This window comes from Tinamus guttatus, unplaced genomic scaffold, assembly GCF_059628265.1.
Source record: "Tinamus guttatus ecotype Peru unplaced genomic scaffold, ASM5962826v1 Tinamus_guttatus_pri_ptg000150l, whole genome shotgun sequence".
NCBI classification, from domain to species: domain Eukaryota; kingdom Metazoa; phylum Chordata; class Aves; order Tinamiformes; family Tinamidae; genus Tinamus; species Tinamus guttatus.
Window position 1 is genome coordinate 557874 of NW_028288684.1, and position 24891 is coordinate 582764.

The 24891-nt window shown below is 40.7% G+C and overlaps 1 protein-coding gene across 1 annotated transcript in view; it reads left to right on the plus strand.

Annotated features, from left to right (window-relative positions):
- Positions 1–24891, plus strand: part of LOC148595128 (uncharacterized) — a 115381-nt gene that overhangs the window by 17002 nt on the left and 73488 nt on the right. The window lies entirely within an intron of this gene.

Here is a 24891-nt window from a genome sequence, read left to right on the forward strand (position 1 = left end):
ATCTCAGTTTACATAATTGGTGTCTTCACTAATTTTGGAAAATGTCAGCCAGATTAAATTGGTGCTTATGGAGCCATATACAGCTCCTTGGGCCACCTGCTAGTTCTTAATTTCCTCTTTGACTCATTTAACACTTACATAGATGATTCTCTTTAATGGTTCAGTGGTGATTTTTGGATTTCAAACCCATTCATTCTCAAACTCTGAAACAGCTGAAGCAGACAGAGTGCTTCTTTAATTTTGCTGGCCAGAATTGTCTGTGAAGTGAGACAGAGAACTGAAAATCCACAGAATTCCTCCAAATTATAAGAGAAAATGTAGGGATGGGAGAAAGAATAAGAAAGAACAGAAAACATGTGCTAGCTGTCACACTTCAGAAGACCACGGTTCCTTCCTTAGCTAAAATATTCTTCTTGGATAAGTAGTGATAATAATAGTTGTATGAAAAGAACAGTTGTATGAAAAGAATTTTACTATTACCAGGCCCTGTAGACTACGCAATGAGGACAGCATCCTGCATGGATAATGTAGCCATTGCCTACAACAGAAGCATCTAGAAGCTGGCAGATTTTCCTTCAAGGTGTCAGACTATATATTCTACCATAAAAAATTCTTTAGTTTATTCCTCTCAAGACATATACCGTTTCTTTATTCTTGTGGTCACTTAGGAAGAAGCAGATAGAGGCAGTCACATTGCCTGCAACTCTCCAACAAATACGGTAGCTCCAGAAAACGACATTTTGGTGCTAATGTTCATTTTGTCATCGTGATGAGCTCATTGAGAAAAAGTGAATATAAAAATCAGAAATGGGACAGATTCAAGCATGGCTATGGTCACTGCAGTTGGTAAATGCGATAGTTTGAAGAGTGGATCTGGATCTGGATCAGAGGAATAGGTGGTATAATAAAGACACAGCCAAATTGTCAAGCTACTGAGTTGAATCACAGAAAGAGCCTTGGTGCTAGGAAACCTAGCACTCCTTTGCTCTCACTTCTGGTTTCTGTCCTGCTATTTCTCCTGCTGCCAATCTGCCTCTTCTCATGTGCTTCATTACCCCAGCTGTTTAGCAGTAAACCTACCTCAGCTGCAAGTTGTTGGCTAGCAGCCACATGAGAGTTTATGATGGTCCTAGTGCCTCTGTGCCTCTGGAAGAAGTCCAGGTGGCATCATCTTCATGGCCATGGATTCATTTAATGCACCTCCAGGTTGAGGATTTTCTCAGGCCTTAAAAGCCCTTCCCTGAATGGCTGCTAGGGACACTGAAAACAGGCTTGAAAATGCAACTATTACACATTTTTTTTCCACTTTAAATTTAAAAGAAAATATTTTCAAGGATCCTTTTTGCAGTGAAGAGTCATAGAAATGCACTAAAAAAAAGGAATAGAATACACTAATGTTGATGTTAAAGCTTATTGCATCTACATGTAGACATCTAACCTAAGCTAATTTGTGGGGCCCTTCCAGAGTCTGTGGAGAAAGAGGCACATGAGGGTGGATACACTTCGACCTAAGCGAGGAGCCTAAGATGGGGTAGATGAGTCACTCTCTAGAGGTGGCCTACGGCTTTGGCACACAGAGAGGAATTTCTACCTCATGATGCGACTGTGTAATGAGCTTGGGCATCCACAAGCCATCTCTACGCAAGCCACATTGCCTGTATAATACTGGCTGGAAAGGGGGAGTTAGTTTTTATTCTTGCCTCCTCCTGAAGCGGAAGCAGTTTAAGGAATCGGATTTAGAGAGCAGGAACTCAGCTCTCAGTGTAATGGACTGTCTGAAAGAAAGCAGATGTCTTTCCATCCGTTCTCAGGTGGTAGGACGTCTGGCACAATTACTGGTGCAAAGTATGGGACTGACAGGAACATTTCAGTTCTGGTCTTGAGTGTTTGGACTACCTCTCATCTGGGAGATGCCTTTTGCAAAGTATCTTTTCTGACTTTCTTTAACAGAACCTGGAAAGTGAGCATTTCATTCCAATATAAATATATAAATCAGAGTCAAATTACTCCTCTGTATCTTTATAGAAGATGTAAAAGGTCTGTAACGTTAACTTCTGCTGGTGTGATTTCTGTAAAATAGCAAGGTGACACCCTCACTGAGCCTATTTAGAATCAACTCATTGCCATGGAGTACTCCATTTTTTTTTAGAGAGAAGCATGGCAGATTTTATTGTTTAAATAAATCTTCTTTCAAGGATGGTGGTGGTAGGAAACAACAAATTTCATTTTGCTCAACCACTAGTGTCAAAACATCTGCATCAAACATTCGGTGCATAGTGACATAGCAAAAACAAATGTACAGCAGACATTACAGATGGATGGCTTGTTGACAGATTAGCAGATGAGTTTCCCTTATGTTTTTGAAAAACATAGCTCCCTAGACATCATGTATAAAGGGGAAAGCTCGGATTAAAGATCAGATAACAGAAAGCAAGGTTCTCTTTTCTCACTTTACTATTCAAATTCCCTAGTATCACAAAAGATTTTAAAAGCAAATAAAGCAAAATACATTGCAACCAACATAAAGAAATGAAACACGGACATCTCTTAGGATTAAGGTTGCAACTAGAGCTGGGTGAAATGTTTTGGTCTTTCAATTTATGTGCAGAAAAAAATGCAGATTTGGGTTTACTGAAGCTGCTGGCAAAATTTGTGTTGAGCTCATCAAATTACTTTGGCTTAAAAAGAGCTGATTCCTTTAAAAAAATATTAAAGGTTGTTTTCTAAACAAAATGCATTTTTTATTTCCAAAATGAAATTTTGGTTTTAATTGTACGTAACTTTAAATACAGAAACCAAAGGCCACTCTAAAATTAATCATGTATGACCCACAATAAAACAATTCTGTTCTTTTGTTAAGGAACTGAAGAATCCTTATTTACACAGGTCTAGAACAGTATGAATTGTGCTTCATTTTTAGGTAGCTCTGCTAATCCTGGCATGTCTTAATAAAACAATTAGAATTTTTCATCCTGAGTCAGAGAGTAGATATGAAGCCTGGCTAAGTGTTCAATCCTTTGCAGTGCTCAAAATTCTTACCAGCAAACAAAGTAGCTCTGCTGAGATCTTTACTTAACTATTTCAGTGCCGCCTCCTCTAGCAGATGTGCCACCAAATTTACTTGTGTGAAAGGTGGATCCTGCATGATGCTGAGGCCTCAAGTGAGGCAATAGCAACAGCAAGTGCAGGATGTGCATCGCACTTCATGGTGTGTGCTACTGTTCATCCCTTCCCCTTTACTAGAGACCAACACCGATGAATGTGAGTTTAGGTCACACTGTGGGATTTTTGCTCGGGGAGGACTGTACAGTGTCACAGTATTTCATATAACTTGACATGGTCAATAACAAACTCTTAGAAGGACAATGGCAAGGAGTTTAGGGCATTTATGGCTCTGGCCTGCAATACACACTTTGCCGTAGTGTACAAAGAGGAGGAGGAAGGGGAAGACATCCCGGCAGTAATTTCCTGGCGTTTCTCTGGCTATCCTCATCATGACAACACGGGGAAAACCTTGTAATGAATGCCTTGGAAGAAGGACACCATAAAAGCTTCTCCTGCAAGTTATCCGAGCTCTGAATATACAGGATGGGCAAAGCCTTGGGCCAATCCCTTAGAGTGTCTGAGTGCAACTGGCATCAGGAAATCCCTGGTCCTCACCCGTAGCATATAAGTGAAATTCATGGCCAGCCCTTGTATAGCTCTGTGAGAGATGGAAGACCTCTTCTTTGCGTTCAGTTACCCATAAACGGGCAGTACTAATCTAGCTGATGGATTTTACAAAACCTAATATGAATGGAATTATTTTCATGTATTGCTTTGATTTTTTTAAAACTTGCCTTTTATTACATGCTGACAGAAAAATCCGATATATAATCCACTGAGAGCCTGGGAGTGCCAGAGCCCAAGAAGTCATTTTACAAAGAAGGATATGCAATTTTGTATTTCCATCAAGCATGCTAGAATAATAAGTCAACTGCCACAAGCCTTGGAGAACTGGTGAGGATTGGACTTCTAACAGCAAATTACAACTAAGATTGTAGAAACTTCCCTTTTCAGAACTGGATTTGTAGGGTGTAAGGTCTCAAAACATTTTACAAGTTTTAAGTTTCGGCCAATGTATAAGGCATGCCAGGATAACGAGAGGGGTAGAATTACCTCCTCTCCTACCTTCAACAGCAGGTAGATGGTCCTGCCAATCCTATATTCAAAGGAGAGGTTCAAAGTGTTTCCTCAGGAGCTGTGCACCACAGACTACGTCCAAGTCATCAAAGCATATGCCTTTTGGTGCAAGGTATGTCATATACCCTCCATCAAAGTGTAGATCCTCACCTGAGACCCCTCTCATGTGCCTGATCTCCTCAGGTTCCTTTACAATAGCCAGAGGGAGGTAGACACTTTCAGAGGCGCCTGTGTCCTGAATTGAGCTGTGGAGGAGCTCCCCTGACTTCATTAACTATAAAGGGAGTTTGGGTCACACCGCTGCTATTTGAGGCCTCCCGCATGGGCCTCTAAAGTCATAGGAATCTGAGCCTGGGCTCCAACTCAGGCATCACAGAAATCAGAGGCTCTTTTTTCATTTAACTTTATGGCATTTGGATGAGGCCCCTAAATAGAAACTTGTCGAAGAAACATCCAGCTTTGCCAGTTCAGTACGTCCTACAGAATCTCCTCTATGAAAATGGAGGTCAGGATGGATTTGGAGTAAAGGTATGGAAATTCCTGCTCCTTAGAAACTGCTCTTAGCTCTGCCACAGATCTGTTGTTTGGCTGTAATCAAGTTACATAGCTCAAAAGGTGCCTCTTGGCTAAGCATTTCAGAAGCTGAGCATTTTGTGTTCTCTTTAATGCTAGAAAAACAGAGATAGATTCTCTGCCCTAGGAAGAAGTTGGAACGTGACGTCAAAATAGGATGTACAGAAATTGAGTTATCCCCATATCTGTGGACTCTCAGTTTCTTCAAAACAGGTAGAAGTGCATGCATGGAAAACATCTTTTAGTTCTGTACAGGTTATTGTGTTCAATAGTGAGTAGTCAGTTCATGCCTGTCAATCCATACTCAACATGGATGGCTTGTTTTTAAGGTAAACTCTTTGGAAAGAAAATATAGAGGAAGAATGGCTCATATGTTTGCTTGAAGAGTGCTTCTCAGCCACTAGATATTTCTGTCTGGTACAGTGTACTCCTGTGAAACAAAAAGTGTAAATTGGGTCCTAAAATAATCAAGAATTCTTTCATCCACAGTTGTAGTTTCAACAAGTGCTTCTTGTTCAAGGATAATATGCTGTTAAACACATGGCAATTTGAAATTAAGACATAGATCTTTTGGGTGTGGGTGATTCCATTTTGATGGCCAGGACTATGTTGTGGCGGTGGGATCCCCTAGTGCTGTTGCAGGGATGTATCCCTGGGGGTAGCCCCACTGGCTCACCGGGAGCAAGCAGCAGCCCTGTGACCCTGGGGACACACCGGGTCTGAGCACTGGGCAGGCAAGGAGATGTTTGGCTGTGCTTGGTGTCCAAACAGCCATCCTTTCTTTCTGGTATGGAAAAGCTGAGAGACTAACCTACTTAGTAACATCTGGCCTATGGGCTACCAGCTGGGCCGTGTTGGAAAGGTCACAACTTCATCTCTTTTTGGATGGCTATGTCCTTGTTGGCTGGACTTGTGCATCTCACTACTTATAATCCAATCTGTGTGCTGGTAGAGGAAATTTAAACATTCAACCTTCAGGATTTCAGCCCATAGACTTGTTTTATGGGAGAATGCAGAAATAATTGGCCTAGTTTTTCTGTTTCAAGCTTTACCAAATCAATGAGTTGCAAGAGCGTGGAGGAGTGAAACAAGGTTAAATCAAATACTTGGCTTTAAAACATGAGAAACATGTAAGGAGGCCAAACTGTAATATTACATGCATCAGAGCAGAAATAAACTGACTTCTACAGATTTGGAGTCCACCTCGGTGCTGAGATAGCACCCAGGTGAAATTGCAGCACATTAACATGTAGCCAGGGGTTCTCTTAAATGCCCTAAGTGCCAGGCAAGCTATTCAGGGTGCCCTGTGAGCTGCATTCAGTGCAAACATCCACCTCAAGAGAGAGTGCAGGATACACTGCAGTTTTACTCTCAAGCTCGGCTGTGTACAAATCTCTCCTGTCTGGGGATGTAATCCTTGTGCAAGAAGCCAGTGAAGTCCGTAGTGCCTGGGACCAGGCCTACCTCTTTTACAGTTACTTTTAATTTTTTTTTTTTTTTTCGCTTTGCATAAGCTGTTTACCCATGCCAGGGAGTGGCATCACTAACACCATTCACAGAATAATCTGCGAAGCGGGTTTGTCACACCTCAGTGCTAACACACTGAAAATAGCACAAGCTCACACCACTCCCACACAAGCATGCATTACACAGTCAAACAAAAATATCTGTACTTTCCGGGATGACTCCAATGATTTTTAATGCCACTGACTCTAAATCATATGCTTTTCTGTTGCCTCGGGAAGACACACAACTTGTATTGAGCTGGCATCATTACCTGGTGCGACTTTGCGTCAGTCATACCACATGCAGTTTTGGGTGGCTTGGTTTGCTTATTATGTCTGAAAAAAAAAAAAAAAAAGGTTTGCTGTAGTCTCTGTGGGACAGATCTTTTTTTCTACTTCTTTGTCTCTAGCTCACGTAAAGCTGGGTCCAAGTCGCCTTGCAGAATCCCACTGTGTTCAGTGACCTAAGTAAGGACTACTCCCATGAGTTAGTATTGCAGCAACTTGACAATACATCATACATTTATCCCTGCAGCTTACTGCCAGTTTGCTCTGACTTGAAGTCCAACTTACATTCAGACATATGGCTTTAAACTCTTTGAACAGAGATCACAAGCAACAGCGTAGGAAGATTTTGTTCTCTGTCCCCCTTAGTCATCTGTGAGCTTTCCTGTGCTAAAACTTACTCAGGAAATGCTGCAAACAAAAGAATTAAATAGTTCTCAGCATTCCTCATTGCTTTGAAGGAGTTAAGTTCTGCACAACGGCCGATCCAGTTCTTCTGGCATTATCCCATTAGCTTAAGTCATTGCTGATGACTTCACCCTCGTGGTGACATCAGCCTCTAATCTCGTGAAGGTGAATTCATGTGAGATTGTTTCAAAACAATTACTCCTTGAATTGCAGGCCATTTCAATTGATATATGGATGCCTCATTCACTTCTGCAGACTGTAACCTCGCTGGTACAGAGTATATACACTTTCCGTATTGCATTTCAGCCTGTGTGCTGTATCACAAACTGGCACTGCCTGAGATCAGTGGCGGAGTGTGCTTGTTTTAAACAAAAAGCAAAAAAAAAAGCACCCCAATATTACTATTTCATCTGTATGGTTAAGACATCACTATGGTCTTACATGTGGTTTGTCTGATTTCCTCTGAATGCTTCCTCTTCTCTCTTTCTCTCCTGGAATATTCCTTCTGCTTTGGTCAGGCTGTGTCTTTGTTTAGGAGTGCTCTGCTCATTTCAGATTCTATTGCCTTTTCCCATACATGGGGAAAATGTTGACAGATAAACACTCAAAAACACTCAAGATGGCTATTTTATAAATCACATTTTTTAACAATAGATGATATCTAACTCCCCCCCACCCCAAAGCAGATTAAAGATAGGCAAAAGCGCATAAAGATGATGGATTGGGTCTTAAAATATCTCCTCTTTTTCTCTTTCCTCTGAGGGAGTGACTCAGAAGAACACGTAGACACAGTCGGCACTTGTAAGAAGTGGTTTTAATAAGATGAGGAGACAAGTCATCGTCCCAGCTGTGCAATCCTTGCTGAAGTCAAAGGGGCAGAAAAGAAAGGCACCATTTGTCCCGAAGTGCAGCACACACATGTACACCAAAGGAGGATAGCTATGTATTTAGACTAGAAGCTCCCCAGACCTAGACTAGACATTCCTCTGTTTGCTTAACTTCATTGTTCTTTCCTTCTCTCATCACTTGTCCTCAGCTGACTGCAGCTGTCCCCGTGGAGAGGAGCTGAGCACGGGACACAACCTTCACCTTAAAACTAGTGGATAGAAAATTTTCCCTGCTCCCAAACCCCTTGTCTTCCCACCTCCTGGTGGAAAACCTCTTTTAATTCCCCTGGTCTCGAGGGGGATAGGATGCAGAATGGCGCTAGAAACTGGACGATTCAAATGCTCCCTTCTCTATGTGCTGTATTGTGAATAGACTTCTTAATGTGACTAATAGCTCTTGGCATGGAACTGTAGCTCCTGAAGTGCAGAGCTGGCATGTCCATGCGCTAATGTTTAAAGTAATGTGTCAGAAAAGTTTTATAGTAGTAGCACAGTATTGTTGGGGGAGAAGAAGCCTGTTTAAATAAAGCCAATAAAATTCTACTATCATCACTTTTCTCTCTTTATTGTTGAGAGGGTGGAAATGACTAAAGTTTTTATTTGGTGTTAGCAGTGTAATGCTAGAAATTTTTCCACATTTGGAAGTGGCAAGGTAGTGATAAAAATCATTAAAAAGTGAACAAGTTGTCCTCAGCTCCTGGATGCTCCAGAGGGGATCAGCCAAAGAGACAGCAAACCTACTGTAGGCACTCAGAAAGGGATTTTTCTCCTCCTTACAAAATAAACCCTGTTGTGTTATTCCTTTAGGAAGGAAATTGAGTCTCTGGATGACTCGCAAATGTTTTGCTCATTGTAGTGGCCTGTACGTTTCCTGAATATCCAGATCTGATTTAGATTAGGGCTTTATTTTGAGGGAGGGAGGGAAGCATTGGCCAAATCAGAGGAAATTTGTATAGTTTTAGTCCAAGGTCCAAGCACTGTTACCAATTACATGGTGTAAGCTATAAGAGGGAGACTGCATCTGCCTTTCTATAGTTAGAAGTAGACTGTTTTGTCCTCTTCCTCTGCCCTTTCCTCCTCTTTTGCAGGGAAAGAAAGCAAGAAAAACAAAGAGAAGTGGTGCCCTAAAATGTTCTCTGTGAGTGATCAGGGTCACGTAAAATGCCTAGAGTTTAATTGAAGTAAAAGAAAAAGTAGAAAATCAGTAAACATTACTTAAAGTACAGTTATTGTGACTGACCTTCATATGGGTAAGCAGAGAAAAACATTTCCTGCACTAAACTCCACTAGAAATGTCAACCTCCCCAGTGGGTTAAATCCTAGGACCTTCTCCCAGAATGCCTGAAACTTCAGACTCTTTCCCCATAAACCCATCTACATGATCTGTCTCCCCGCATGCTCAGTGTCAGGCCAAAATACTGAAGTCTAGAGTAAGAGGCAAGTGGGTAAAGGACAAAGACCTTGTATAGCGGTGCCACCAATTATTAAGAGTATACTATGTGGTTTTCTTTTGTGTTGTTCATATGGCCACCAGTTACTGTTCCTATTCTCCTCTTATAGAGACAACTCCATTGTTTTTGCTTAAAAAAATAGGCATGCTAAAGCCCAGCTCTGTAAAGCAGGCTGCAGATTGTTCTTACTGTTTCTGTTAGCTGGGCAAAAATCAATTTCTTTCCAAGATCCACCTCTTTTCACCACTGGAAAGGTCCATGTAAACCATTTTCTATTGGGAATGCTTTCAAGATTCAAATATGTCTTCGGAGAAACAGCAACGTCCTCCAAACGTAAAGAGGTCAGCTGAGCCTCATATACTTCTGCTGTAGTGATAACTGTTCCACCACAGTGTCCTCACTAGTGGTAGGATCAGATCTGTCTTCAGGAATTAGACAGTGTTGCGTGTTGCTTCATATCTGGGTCAGGAGCCACTATAGAAAGACATAGCAAGGCTATAGGAGTATGCCATAGCAGGGTCTAGGCAGCTAAAGAACAGTTGTGTCAGCTGGGGAAGGTTTTCCAGTCCCTGTTCACTTTTTTTCCTTGTCTTTCCCCTCTTGGGTGCAATGTATATATTCCAAGTCTAAAACAGCTACACCGCTTGGTCCATCTTACATCGCTGCTGGATCTCATCCTGATTTGTCAAGGTACCAGTAGCAGGTATTCAAGAGTAAGTAGGAGTTTCTCTGGATGTTGTAGGGCTGCTGAAGCTCCTTGCAGAGAACTTCCCTCACCTGCTTTTCCTATCAGCTCTGAACAAGGCTTTGCTTGGGACATAAAAGCTTGGATGGGTAACGTGTTTGTATTTGGAGTGAGATGTTGGCAGTTGCTGTCTGTGGGGAGACACGTATTTGGAGAGCAAAACTGGCAAGCAGAGCACAAGGGGGTTTTCTGTTTCTAACTGTGCCTCCTGCTTTCAGTTAATAATGGAAATTCATGCAGCTGAGTATATGCTAGCTGAGATACCTTGCATATTGAGTCTAATCCAAAGGCAGTCAAAATCTGACTCTTGAAGGGTTTTAGAGCAGGCTGCTAAAGTGAAGAATAAATAAAATATAGATAAAAATATAGCATGCATACATGTTTTTAAAGAGGTGTGGTTTTGACACTGTGCATGAGATCACTATTGACTGAGGGTCTATATGGAAAAACAATTAATTTCCTTTGTTTCTCCAAGACAAAAATACTTTGCAAACAATGTCTTTTGCTTGTCTGCTACAATGTTCAATGGAGCTGGGGACTGTATTCATTGCTAGAGGAACACTGCCAAGAAAATGTATTATCTTATTTCTTAGAGCCCACTTTCTCCAGGAAGAAATAAATTGAGCAGGACAGCTGCATTGGTAGAAACAAGACATACCAGTTAGCATTTTTCATACAAGGATTTCGAAATGATTTCTAAAAGACAGTATCTCTTAACTCCATTTTTAAGTAGGGTATCTTAGATAGGGAGGATTTTAAGAATGTGCAAAACTCCATACACCAAATCCACTGCAGATGCAGGGGGGCTTTATTCATTTAGGTAGGCAACCCTATGGTTCAAAAGATAGCGATGATGAAGCGGTCCCAACAAGCTCAGCTGGTCTCCCTTTTGTCTCCCCTTCTCCCTCCTCCCCTTCCATGTAATGGATGGCTCTGGGGAGCTCATCCTCCCCCCAACCTGTATTCATTCCCCGGGCAAGATGAAGATGGAACAGGAGGAAAAGCAGCAGCAGAACAGAGGCAATAACAGAATGGTTGGGTGGTCTGACAAAGCACAGGACCCTTCTCTGCTCAAGCTGTTCCTGTTCCAGCATTACCATCATTTATGGTGCAATATGGAAAGCCACAGGTAAAACATTTCTGGCCAAGATGGCACTCAGGTGCCCATGCTCTGCAAGAGGAGGACTTGATATTCCTCCCTGCTGCCTGGGAGTCAGGGCTGGTTTTAGACCTTCCTGCAATAGGTTTTGCTTGGATGAGCTACTTTCCATTTTGTGCCCTCACAAGTCACTTTGCCTTACATGCCCTTTACATGGCAATAGCCTTGGAAATTCAAATCCGTCATGTCTCCACCTAGCACAGAGAACACACTGACCAGTTACAGCTTTCTTAATTTCTGCCTTAAGTCAGCTTGAGCTTTGTCAGTGGATAGGAGCTGAAGAAATATTACAGAGAGATCATCCTAGGAATTACAGGGATAATCGGGTCTGTCACTTACAAAAATAATAGTCCCAGCGATGGAGAGGATTTCCAACTTAGATTTCACTCTTCTGTTGGGGATGACAGTAGGAACTCCCAATCTCATTATCATAAAGACTGCAGATAAGATACTGAACAGCACTTTTCCATCCTTTATGAGTGACCTGGGTAGGAGGGAAGGGAAGGAATGCGATTAACAGAGACCCCAGTGGAAAAAGTGGAAGGCTGGCTGGGAGCCCCAGCTGTGTCCTACACCCGCTGCAACTCAGTGCAGGGGGAATCTGGAAAGGACTGTCAGGCTGTTAAGAAACAGCCTTCCCACAGAGCAGAAGAGACAGAGATGGAACAGGGTTTGAATATCTTACCAAATCTGTCCAAATATTTGAAACAAGCTCAGACTTTCAGTTGCACCTTTTACATTCAGCCCACAATGACTAATGTAAACCAAACTGTGATTTATATAGAAGAAGAAAATCAATTTGGAGAAACCAAGCTTGACATTATTTAGGGCTGATACATTTTCCTTATTTCTTTATAAGGTTTGATTCATTGTTTTTCATTATGGAATATCAACGAATGTTATACTTACACTCACTGCACCACCATATATGTCACTGAAATAATAAAGAACAGAATACATTTTTATATACTTCACACATATCAGATGGTTTCTCCAAAGTTTTACTGTACTCTGCAAGATCTTTTCCACACTTAGACCTTTTCTATTGTTTCTATGCAATAGCCGCAGAGAGAGAAGGAGCATCAAGATGCTTTTTAGTGACCTGGATTTTGTATCTCACTAAATAACTGCTTAAGGTATTCACACATAAAACTTTTGTTAAAATACTGAAACATGGCACCTCAAGTTAGGAACCCATCGCCTGTTCCAGGAGTGTGAAATACCTGCAGATCCCACTGACTTCACTGGAAGCTAGGAGTGCACGAAACTTGTAAAAAAATATGCCATTATCAATATCTGTATCTATCTCAGGAGGTATTGTGTTGGTTACATTTGATTATTGGAACCTGGAAGAATTGGTGGGTCATGTGTAAGCTGAAAATGCAACTTTTATTAACCTAAGGAAAGAAACAGAACTGTAACTAAATATGAGGATGAAATAGGGTACAACACCTACACACACACACACACACGCACACACATATATAAAAGAAGGAAAGGAAAGAGAAAGCTGACTTGGACCCATATTAAGGTTATAAAATTCCATGACTGACATGCTTCACTGTAGAGATATTGTTATGGCCGTGCCATTCTCTCTCTGGGGATGGCAGTAATTCACAATCACGTTGTCACCTACGCAGCAGATATGCCATGAAGCAGCATTTGTCCTTCACTTCTGCTCTGGAATGGATTCAAACTAACGAACCAGTAATATGAGACCAGAAAAACTATGAAGTGTGAATCAGGGGAAAAACAACGCAACTTTTATTTTAAACCAGTGAATAGACGCAGCAAACTTTAGCTTCCTTAGCCTAGAGTCTCATACCTTTTCAAGAGCAAACCCAAACTTCCCCATCCTGCTTTCCTGTTGCTAATATGTGTAAGTGATCCTTTGTAGCGGATGTCATGCAAGAAGGAGTGTGGTAGAAGTCGGTTGTCACATTCATTTACCCTGCTAATTTCATTAGTGATCGGTGACTGAAAAGGCAGTAACCAAACTCTCCACCGAACAAACAAATGTGTTTGGACTCTGAAGCCAAGTCATATCTCATAGATCTTGTAGAAATTGCACCTGATCTCCTGTTCATCATCATCAGCTTCTATGCAGTTCCCAGAGGGAAAAATATTCCGGCTATCAAAAAGCAAGTGATGTTGGTAGCGAGCAGGGAGCTGCAGTGATTTCATATATCGAGGTGATATCTGTGAGTGAATTGCCCTGCAAAAAGCATAGAAAGCAAATCTCTGCCAGGTTCGCTGGGGGAAAATTCACTTTCAGCCTCAAAACTGATGATCCCAAGCATGTGACCGTACCCGATATGTGCAGAAGCTTAAGAGTGTCCAATTTACTCCAAATATTTGGAGCAGCAGGTATCACGAAAAAGGTCAGGGCTCAGAAATGATGGGACTGAGAAAAAGGCTTAGATATGCAATAGACCACCACAGTCCTCAAAGTATTGGCACATACAGACTGAGAAGTTTTTCCATAAAACATAACTGCATGTCTTCTAAAAACAATGCCCAGTCTCACTTCAAAGATTCTAAATGACACTGAGTCCTTGGCCTTTCATAATTATGTTACAGTATCTGTTACATTAAAACTTTTGGCATTAAATTATTAAACTAGGACCATGCTTTTTTAGATATGTACTGAAATATTTCCTAATTTCTGTGACAAACATATGAGTATTTAGCATAGCAGAAGTTAATGTCCCATGGAGGCAAAGATGCCAAAGGAAATCTTGAAAAAGAGGACCACAGTTTCCTAGTAAAGGAATAATAGTGCATTAATTCTGTAGAATGCAGGTTTGATATTTTGAAATGTTGTAAGTGTCTAGTGCCTAGTCTCCTGGTTAGTCTTTCATTGATGAGATCTTTACAAAAGGAAGACTTGGCAGGGCTGCAGCTGAGATGACACCATGATATAGAAGTGATGCAGATGTAAAATCGCACACCAGAAACAGGGCTTTCAAGGCTATGTGACAAAGGATATGTAGGTTAGGTGATCTTAAACGCTAAAAAGGAAAGAAACAGTTAAAGCAGTGCTTTCTGCAAGGACTGAGTTTTTGATAGCTGTCATTTGATTCTTGCATAGTCACTGAGTTTATGAGTATGCTAACATGCTGGAATTTCAACGTTTTCCTGATTTTACTAATAAAGCATGATAAATGTATATCCTGTTGTTCCTGCCTATGTAAGAATACGCTGTTTCCTATGGTGACTTGGTTGACTTTCATGTAGCTGTTTTGAAGGCTTCATTGCATTAAATACCAAAATATTTAATGAGTTTATTGTTATCTAACACTCATCACCCTCTAACAAACCATGGTGATAGTCTGCCTCGATTTCCAGCAAGTTCTCAGAATTTTGGTATATATTTGGTAAATTTAAGACTGGAAAAATATCTCAAAATGAAGGCATGTTTTCACTTTGTTCAGACACCAGTATTTTCTGATAATTCCTTAACAGCTTACCGGAGTTGCTTTTTTGAGGAAAAAATAGATGTATCCCAGGTACTTCTGTCTGGTCTGTTTGAGGTGTGCCCAACATTTGTCCAAAGGGAAGCTCTTTATGCTGTGAATCATTTCTGAAAAGTATGTAATATATTAGTTTTCAGCACGGCTTGCGGGTACCGTGCTTCCACTCAAAGTAATATTGGGATGAGGTGAGAGAATGAACTAAAGGGGACTTTATGCCACCTATTGCTTTTCCTGGATCACAGATTTTTCCAAAGGCAGATTGGCTTGCTGGGAGTTGTGCTCAGCTGTTGTGAGATATCTGACCTGCCTCCAGGGAATATTCCTTAATCTAGGAATGTGGCACAAAGGTGCATGTCTTATGGATCCAAGAAGGTCTGTTGTGATGGATTTATAGACTTTTTTATGCCATCAATATGGCAGATGGGCCAGAGAATGGCTGAGAATATGCAAAACGGAAATGTTTCTTTTCACTATGATCAATGTGGGTGCTAAGCAACACTACTGCTATAATAATTATAAAAATTAATTAACATGAGTGAAAGAGAAATTAAAAGGAAATTAAATTGCACTCACTGCTCATATCATAATGACTAAATTGCCCATTACTACAGTAACTCATATAAACGTAGTTGCGGATAGCTCAAGTGGTTTGTTGGAACTTTGGACTGGATTTCTCTTGTATGTCCCCAGCTGGAACTGCTAAAAATACAAAAATCAAAATCAAAACCCTTACCAGGGAAGTCAGCATTTCACAATGGTGACCATTGCCAGAAGTTTGGAATTTAAACTAAATTATTCTTCTAAAACATTAATTTTTCTTTGTGCTCTTTCTAGCTGCTATTTTCTTTCTATTTGTTATAAGAGGGCACTTATATATCGGCCAGGACTGAAATTACTTCAGATAAAAAAATGTTGCTAACACAAATTAGCTTTATCCCAGCCTCTTCAGGCCATTTTTCTTTGTAGTCTGGCTTATTCTAGCAAGGATAAAAATAGTAGGCAGAACTATATTTTCCATGATACGCCATAGCTGGGGTATTCCTTTACCTATTTTCAAAGGCTATGGCTCATGGGAAAAGTGGCGTAACAAGAACATTTGGATTGCAGAAGAGAAAAGGATCGTCAGAAATTTGCACAATGACTCCCACAAAACACTGCAGCAACACTTCTAGACACATTTTTTGAGGTCTTTTTTAACTTTTTTTTTGGCATTTGCATTTTCACTGGGGAAAAAAGAATCAGACTTGTACTGCTACTGCTATTAATAGTAGTTTTTAAATTTGACCAGGAGGCTGGATCCCTCCTGATTTAAAAGCCAACAAATACATGAGTTGCATGAATTTTCCTCCTGAATATTTTACAGTTTGTCTGCGCTATTCTACCCACTAGGGCACAAGTGGGTAGAATGAAAGCACAGCTCCATCGTGGTCAAAAGAGTAACATCATAAGACAATTTTTGACCAAGATCTCCTCAGAAAGCTGAGGCAAAGACACTGAAGAGAGGTTTTGTAGTAACTTCTATCTCACTTACTCAAAGGTCCTCCTTCAAATATATTCCAGTTTTTCCACCTGAAGGGGAGACTAAGATTCAGGATACCCCTCTCCTTTTCTGCTTTTTATCCCTGAGTCTGTTCATATGCCACTTTAAGTATGATTACTTAATATGCCTATGGTTCTGACTGTTAAATCACATCACTTTTATCACAAGGATATGCTGGCTGATTTCTTGAAATATGGGATGTAAAGCTTTTCTCCCCCTACCCTCTGTAACTCTTGAGCTCTGCTGCTAGTGCCAGCCTTGCCAGTCTCTTCATTATCTGCTTTGTGTTCTTCTTTCCAGATTGTCCTTTAGGAATGAATTAATTTCCAAATCTCCTTTTTTTTTTTTTTTTGTCCCTCCCCCAAAAAAGACTGTGATCTTATTGAACTGCATGCTAAAAACCCACTAATTATGCCAGCCCCACAGAATACCAAAAGCACAAATGAATAGTGGCCCTTTTTTTGGTAAGTCTTTTAGGGGAAGAAGACGGAAAGGGAGATCGTTTCTTCAGGTAGGGCTTTGGCGCAGCCGTGGGCACGCTGTCAAAGCTGACAAACAGCAGACGAGGTTGGGTATTAAGATGGTATTCAGCAAACCTTGTTTCAATCGTTGGCCCAGTTTCCTGTACAACAGGTAAGAAATTTTCCTTCCTCACTAAGGTGTTGTGAGAGTAAAAGCACATTAAGAATTGTGAAATGCTGGCAACTGTTGCAGTGAGGGGCAGACAGATGGGGCTCAAGTGATTTTTCAGGTCTGGATTAAAAACAACGATGGAGCCATTTCTGAGTAGGAGATTGGGTTTTGGGCCTGTCCTGCAAGGAGGGGATGTGCAAAGCAGCTTGCAGCTGCAATGAGCCATTTGGTTTAGTGCTCGTGTGAACGTGTTCAGATGCCTCAGTGATGTAAGAACATGCAAAGAACAGAAATGTGGACAGCCAGTTCAGTTCTCCCACTGTCAGTCCACTTCTAAACTTGAGTTTCCGCAAGAATTTGCATCCACAAGCAAGATGGAAATCTGAAGAACATTTTGGTTTTCTGTGTTACAATATCCATATTCTTTTTGAAAGTTCAAAGAAAAGGCTAATTAATTTTTGTGAGGAGGAAAAAAAACCCTTATTAAATTCTAATTGCAATGTTTAAGATTTTTCTGCATTTTATAAACTGTGTTAGAAATAGAGAAAAAAAACACGATAAATAACAACAGATGTAGCTCTGTAGACTTCAGACCATTCCAAAGCCTTTGACAGGACAAACAACACTAACATACTTTCCAGTCTCAACCATCAAATGAAGTGTTTACAAATTAGAACATAATGCCTATATCTTTTCTTTTTATAATAAAGCAGAAAAAAAAGGCTTCAAATTATGGAATCTGTTATTGAACCTTAATTAGCCCTGGCTCTTAGACACTTTGAAATCTACATCGAGATAAATAATATTCATTTATTTTTATTTTTTGTATTCAACAAATTGTTTACAAAATGCAATGTAGTATAAAATCCTGTATTCTCTCAGCACCCGGACCACGTCGTGGCCTAGGTTTCAGTCTCAGTTGGCGATTCCAGTTGAATAACTGGAACAGAGCATGGGTAATCATCATGTAAGCACGACCAGCCCCAAATGGCAAACTGCTTAGCAATGTCTCAGATTTGCACTGTCTCCATGGTTCTTTTCAGGCCAGTGGCTCTTAATACCACTGCTGTGTGAGCTTTTGCATGGCAATACCGTTGTGCTAAGTACACAGAGTCACAAATTAAAAATGGGATAACTTTAGTTTTTTGGAAGAACTGGGGAACTTACAATGTTATATCAACATGGAAAAAAAAATCTTTTATTTTTTTTTCCAAAGTGAAATACTTTGTCGAATTAGGGGGGTATGAAAAGAATGCATGATCAGAATAAATGAACGCTGAAGCACTTTTAGTGTATCAAATTCTGCCACTGATTTTTATTAAATTGCATCTCAACCCAAAAGAAAAACGAATAGGCAGGTCTTCAGACTGTGTTTAGTACTTCTGACATTTCTAAAAGAGCGTCTGTGTACAGCCTGAATCAATACTGATCATGTCAGGATTTAGTTCGCAAATGAAATATCTCCCAAACATTTGACTCTACTATTTCAACGGATCTTAATTGAATCAGTTGACATTTAATCATTAGTGTCCATCCTTTCTTGACTGTCTGGATTTTCTTCTGTCAGTGTTTTCTTGACCAATACCACTCTATTTCCTCTTGTTTAAGCCTTACAGCGCTTGTCTCTTTTTCCCCAAGTAAGAAATTAAACAAAATTCCTTGCTACAGAAAGAGGGCTCTGTCTCCATCTTTCCCATTTGAGGTTGCCATATGCCCAATTAAACCCTTCTTTTCACCTTGATGATTATTTTTTTGTTAAAGATGCAGACGTCCAGAGTGTGCAGACTGAGCTAAAGAATTGAGATTGGACCTGGACCAGCAGAAGAGTCATTGTTCGAGTTGTGTTGGTACAGCTTGAGCAAACACTCAAAGCAGCTGCTCAGCTCCAGATGGATTTCATCTCCAGTCAACCGTTACATGCAACCTTGCTTCCAATGCCTTACCTCTTTCTGCCCAAGCCCTCTTTCAGTTGCGATTTTTTTTTCTCCTAGCAATTCTCTTTCTCACCTCCCATCTTTTTTTGAGTAGTTAGTTGGATTTTGTGGCTGTAGATTTAACCTTACCATCTTCAGAAAAGAATAAAAGCAAGTTATAAAAGAACTCAGAGAGTTGCCCTTCTCTTTGCTCTGATTCTCTGCTACTTTTTTTTTTTTTTTTTCCAGAAGAGAAATGCAAAGAAGGGAGAAAAAGGAGAAAGGAAAGCAAAATTGTACTTTAATCTGAAAGTGAAAGAAAAATGAAATCAAGCTTTAAAAAAAAGAAATCAAGCTTTAGAAATCAAGCTAAAAATAATTTTTCATTTTTCTGTGTAAAACTCATCCAGTAGCATTTCAATGAGGTGATACTTCTTTTCTCAGTGAAGCTCTTTTTTAGCTATGGAAAGTGTTTGGTTTAATCTTTTTATTTATTTATTTACTTATTTATATTCATCAAGTACTAACCAGGTCTGCTCTTTTTTATATATTCTGAGAGTTCTAAGCCATTTTTTTTTCTCTTCTGGGAGTTTAGGCCGTGTGTGCGTGTCTGTGTTAGTAGACTAAATGTACCCAAGCCTATTCTCAGAGATGGATGCCAGTCATCACTGAAGAGCTCGTGTCTAGGTGAGTAAAGGAACTCAGTGTACACAACCACATGTAAACAGACTCCTGGCCATGCTCCTGAAGTGGTCTGATTCCCAAACCATTTCTGGGAATTTCTGGGGACACCTAGCTGGCATGGCCTGAACTGGAATATCGGACCATTCTAAGAGACGATCTCTCCAGCATTCAAGATCATTTCTAGGCATCGTTTCATTGAGTAGTGTAGACCCAAACCAAGAGTATCGGTGCTTTTCTGTGGCTCCATTAACTGCTTGGCACATGGTAATGGACTTTAACTGCTAAAATTATAAGGAATTACTTTTTAGCTAGTTTCCAGAGGCAAAACAGCTTATTTTTTTCTTAGAACCTGTGCAAATATAAACTGAAGCTCAAAAGAATGAGGTAAGGGGGGTCACAGTCCCTGTGTGAGGACCATGCAGCAGAAGTCCATGCAGGAAACATCTCTGCGCAGTAGGCACTGTGCCTTGTAGGAAGAGTCATGTGGTGCATAAAGTTACAAACAAGCCAAAGCAATATGAGCTTGAGATGAGCATGTGAGAAACCACACAGATTCATTAGAAGCATCTGCATTAGAAGAGTCGCACATAGGATATGTAGTTTGTGTCCCAACTTCACTATCATGTCCTGCAGAACTTAGAAATGACTTGCTGAACTAATCCGGTATTCATGTAAGCGATGCTGACATATCAACCAAGAAATCAGTGTTCTCCTTGCTGATTATATATCACGTGTTTGCGTTGGCATCCGTGTGTGTTGGACCAGAGCACAGCAGGAAGCTAACATCCAGATACTCCAGCGCCAACCAGTCTCAACATCAAGTTACTGTTATCTCCAGAGGAGGGCAAACACAGGTGATATTCCCCACAATCACAAGCGAGGAACAAATAAAAGCCTGTTTTCACTAGCCAGAAGTCCTAAGCACTCATCTAAATACCTGCAGGAGTCACTAACCATTAAAGTTTCTAGTCTTCAGTGTGGGCCAGAGCCAGTTGTGAACAAATTCTTCTCAAGTTACAAGTTAGTTAAAGCCACAGGATTAACAGCATGGTTTCACTAGGCAATTGTGCTGGCTAGGTTAACTATTAATTAACCTCTCATCAGATGATGTCAAAGCTAGGTACACAAAAGACAATTGCCACAGTTGTCACTTTTTTTTCCTAGTTGATTTTATTGATTGTGTAGAAAAAAGATAAGCACGGCAGGATTAGATTGCATTTGATGCTCACTGAAGAAATAATTTATATTTCTTTTTTCTTCCCTCAAGTCCATCAGATCCTTCATCTCTGTGAAGATATTTTATTTGTATTTATAGTGGAAAATAATATCTTCCCCATACTATTCCTTGGGGTAATCTTTGTTCTTCTTTCTCACAGTCTTCACAGTCTGTTGATAACATTTTGTTAAACAAGTTTTGAAATAAGATTTTACCTCCTTCTGGCAAGGACAGCACCTTCTTATTTGTTCTGTAAAGTATCAGGCAGTTTTTCATAGCTGTAAATAGCTCATTCACAATATTCCTCTTTCTCATGCAAAGCATTGTATTCCCCAGCTAACTTAGAGTGGGAGAAGGGAATAAGTTATAAAGTTGGATACTTACAGTTGTTTCTGCCACCAAACTCTTCCATAAGATTAGATCTACCTCTATTTGTGGCTTCCTTCTGTCACTGTTTTTTTGCAATACAGGGTTGTAAAACAAGAACATGGTCAGTTCCTGTGTTTGCACCGATGACCTTTGAGGTGACCTTTTTAAAATTACAAGTCAGGGTGGTCTGAATGTCATCATTAATTCAAGTTAGCCAAGAACTGTCTCTCTGCACACCTGACATGGACACAGAATTCTCAGACTGCTGAAGTCCTGGAATCCCAGGGCCTGTGTGGACAAGTAGCAACCAATTTTAGCGGTGTCTCCACCACCAATGTTAGCAGGTTGTTTACCAAGTTATTTTGGGGAACTGAAGGGAAGTTAAGGCGCTGAGAGAGATCTTCAGAATAGTTTGTCACATAGCATCTGCAGAATTTATTCTTTGCCAGTTGCCAGGGCTAGGTCTGTGAGCGATGCTGGCAAAATCAGATGTATTGATGGAGAGATTAAACACTAGTTTTATAATTAGTGGGAGTATTTTCTTTGTTTTTTTTTTGCAGCAGTGCATAGAGTTTCCAGCAGAGATTGAGTGCCTCTCTGTGATAAGCATTAGATTTATGTATAATAATAATTAAAGTTCTTGCCTCATACTCATGTGAAGGTCATCTGAAGGATGCTGAGAGATTTCAAAACAAATAAAGTGATTATGAAATGGATCCACCTTGAGCTGTTCAGGTCCCAAAGTAGAAGATCAAGTCAGGACCACACACAGAGCACCCCCTCTCCATGTTGTTTATGAATGGTTTACAAGGGGCTGTTCCCAGGGGATCACTACCACAGGCACTCCAATATTATACCTACTTTTGAAACGGCCTCCACAGAATTATTATTATGAACATTTTTTGCAGAAGTTATAAAATAATGGCCTCACGGCAAGTTAACTACTCGCTAGTTTAATCGAATAGGGAACAATAAAATTTATGTACTATGAGCTTTCTTGTGGATTAAATTTATCATTTGGAAATGCCCTTGTTTGACAGATGTAGACCGTTACCAAACAATTTGGCCTTCAAAAAAGTGACTGCATTCTGAAAAGCAAACTTTTGGCATAGCCAACTTCAATTTCATCAATCCATAATATAACGTAATGCCTTGGGAGACCTTCCTTGCATTGACAAAGGCATCTTGGAGTAGACTACTCCTGAGAACATGTTAATAAATTGGATGATGAGGGCATTGTCAGTAGAAAAGAACTCTTCAAACTCTCTCCTTTCACTATGGTGAGAACTTCTGGTGACATCTCCCGATCCTTTACCTGCTCAAAACCTTACAAAAAAACAATCTTCAGCTTCATGTCATGATAGAGTAGAGGGTGAAGTGCAGTAGGATCGGTGCAAGAAGACTTCATCTAGGGTGAGGCAGTGCATTATTGTGCCCTTCTGGACACAGGTGATATGCGGGATCTGAAGCTGCATCACACAAACCATCTCTGAAGACTTGTTAGGAACATGGCAATTTGGTGTGGCAATACAGAGAGCATGACATATACACACATATTTGTATGTGAAATAAAGAAGAGTAAGAAGGGGTACACACGTTGTATAGATTCTTAGACAGTGAATCCTGATTCTATATGTAAAGTATCATGTAGGTGTCTGGTTGTTGAGCAGGGGGAGAAAATACACCCCTACAATATGCAGGAGTCTACAACCAGGGTAAGTGAATGGAAGAAAAACACAGGAGAGAGCAAATCTGACACTGGTTTATTTGTCCAAGTACCAAATGATGCCCTTTGGGGTTATAATAATCAGCGGGCACGGTGCACCTGCAGTTCTCAATAGCCTCTGCACTATTGGATGCGTCTTTCCCCCAGGAAGTGTTGATGTCATTTGAATGACAATTAACAAGGAATACACTGACTACTATACATCTTATCTCCAGGATATCAGATGATCATGATGGACTGCTGTGGATAGCTACAAGTACAAGTCTAGCAGAGCAGTTTGTGGAGTTTGAAATCCATTTACTTGTGCAGCAGTAATGCAGTTGGGTTGCATGGCTACTCTGTAGTCTAAGGCTACTAGTGACACCAGGCTGTGAAGCTGTCCCTTCCTCTCCTGAACGCAGTAGCTCATGGTTATCATCCCGTAGCTGGAGCATGGCCTGTTGTCATGAGCGAATGCTGAAAGTGCAAGGCCATAAATAATGTGAAATAACTTCTCCACCTCATTGCCCTTCCACAACCCTCATGAGCTGCAGCTATGACTTGGCAAAGTGGAGCCCAGCAGGGCATTATGCACTGGGGCTGCATGTGTGTGCGCAGTCAGGCTGGGGCAAAGCAACTTGGGCAATGTTTGAGGATACCACGGCCAGTGTGCAGTGTGATCATCAGGAAAGTTCACTGACAGGGACCAATGAACCTGGGGTGGTCCTTGAAAGGCTGGTGTGTACCTTACCTCTGTTGGAGGGCTCTTTAACAGCCAGATAGAAACATTCACTCTCCATCCTTCTCTCTCTCTAGGTCTCAGTGGCAAATAAGCAGCTTCTAATGCAAACTTTTGCCCATCAGCTTGAAGCTGAGGTCAGCAGACCAGCTCCAAATACTCCCAACATGGTGAGGTTCATGCACACATTCAGATGCTTCCATACTTCCCAGGCTGTCCTTCCTTTTTTTTTTTGCCTGCATAGCATGAGACCAAAGAATTTCTGGTGACCTTGATCAGAATAAAGGGCTAAACTTATTCTACACTGCAGTAATCTTCCTCTCCTGAGTGTTGGCTAACATGCAGTTGCTGCTGGGACAGAGCAGAGCAGCCATTTTGTACGCAGTAGATCTGACTGGCAATTTTTATGGATTTGGAGAAGTGGCAAGTAACTTCCTTAATTGAAAATTATGTGGGAATTTCACAGTGTGCAGAATATAATTAACCACACTGGAATCTGGCCAGGGAACCAAGGTTAGCACTGCTGTACTTGCAGAAGTGCCACTGGTAAAGCAACACCTCCTGAAAACTTTAGAACCTAATCCATTCCTATAAAGTAAATAAAAGGCACGTCTTTGAAAGGTGGTGTACAGCTTTTATTTATATTTGGCCATGCCTTCATCACTTACAAGTGAAACAATCAATCACTTCTATGCACTAAAATCAGGAGTATATACAGCTCTTAATGACATTTTTTTTCAGTGAATCAAAGTTGAGTTAGTATATTGCATTATGCCAAGTCTTTCTAAAATTGAGCCAAAGTCATCGTATGTATGCAACACATTTTATCAAATGTGTAAGAAATATCTGGAAGAGAAATGTTGTTTATATAGAGGGAAGGGGGGGAAAAAGTAAAGCTGGCAGCGTATCATGCAAAAATTAGTTCAGTAAAAGGGGGGGAAAAATCAAGCTATGTGCCAGAGTTTCAGTCACAGTCAGATGAGCTTTTCTGAATTTGCAAGTACTGTACAAATGTGAAAAACATGCACTTGGTGAAAGAGGAAGTGAAGAAGGAAATAGCTGATGGAGAAGTCAGGGCTGTTTGTGCCAATGGTGACGCTGCAAGTCCGCTAGGAGAAGAGAAGCAAGAAATGAACTCAGGCTTCAAATGAGGATTTATCTCCTGAGTTGCTGGACTGCTGCAGTTTTCCTAGGCCAAAACACGGGGCAGCTATCAGTCTTGCTGCCCCAAAATTGCTGTTACTTTTCCATAGGGAGCTCAATTTGCGTCAGTTTCAACCTAATGAACCAATAAAACACTGCTGAAACCAGGGGTTGCATTTCCTCAGTGCAAAACCCAGATGGTGCAAGTAGGATTGGACCCAGTGTGAATGTCCCTCTTCACCTGTGCTTCTGGGTGCAGTGACAGTTTGAACTTTCAA